Below are 896 nucleotides of genomic sequence, written 5' to 3'. Positions count from 1 at the left end.
CTAGAGGAGAAGCCGTAAAAATGTTTTATGTAGGAATAGGTTGGTTTCTGTGCAATAAAACCTGGAGCCATTGAAAAGCAAGCTCCTGTGTAATTACAAAGACAGAGGAGATCGCTTCCATATGTCTGAGTGGGTGTGAGGGGCCCCGAGCCCGCATCTGTTCTCTTTGTTCTGGAGGGAGAAAAGGGAGAGAAAGAAAGAGAAAACAGAAGACAGAAAAGGGAAACGGGGTCTGGAGGAGAAAATGACCTCACGATAAACCCCGGCCAGAGCCGCTCTGCCTTTGAGGATCAAGGCACGGCAACATCTGGCCTGTCCGAAAGCACGCTTGATCAATAAATTGTGCTACCAGGCACAGAATCAGAGAGATCTGAGAGCCATTCATTAACGAGCTCGTTAAGTGATTGATATGCTTAATTTTCCTGTCAAATGCGGACTTCCCTTGTAAACATGTCAATTGAGAAAAGTTCAAGCTTGTCACTCGGATTTATGGCTGGAATAACATGTAGGTGGAAAAGAGCGACGCGTCCCCTGTGGCCCGTGTTGTTTCCTATTGCAGCGGGGCCAAGGGAGCCAGGTGCCGCTGTGTCCTCCTGCTGCCCTCCTCCTCCTGCTTGCCCACAGCTGAGATAACAGAAGCAGACCGGTCGCTGGAATCGCCCCAGAACTTGGCCCGGCAACAATTAGACCGTTAATTTGTTTGCCTTGATAAAGCTTCAGGGTGCTTTGAAGGGTTGGAGTGGGTGCCCAAATTCCACCTGAAACAGCTGCACGTCCATTACCCAACACTGGAGACTTATAGCCAATGCAGCAATGGTGGCCTCTTCCTCTCATGCATTTTCCCAGAGCCTTACCATGAGACCGAGCATTGCACACACACATCCATTGTGGTATTT

General features: G+C 49.3%; 1 long non-coding RNA gene across 1 annotated transcript in view; it reads right to left on the bottom strand.

Annotated features, from left to right (window-relative positions):
* Window positions 1-896, bottom strand: part of LOC124417352 — a 99219-nt gene that overhangs the window by 19137 nt on the left and 79186 nt on the right. The window lies entirely within an intron of this gene.

The sequence above is a fragment of the Gallus gallus genome, chromosome 22 (assembly GCF_016699485.2).
Source record: "Gallus gallus isolate bGalGal1 chromosome 22, bGalGal1.mat.broiler.GRCg7b, whole genome shotgun sequence".
NCBI lineage: Eukaryota > Metazoa > Chordata > Aves > Galliformes > Phasianidae > Gallus > Gallus gallus.
The sequence above is the reverse complement of the archived record's forward strand: the minus strand, read 5'-3'. Positions and strand labels throughout refer to the sequence as shown.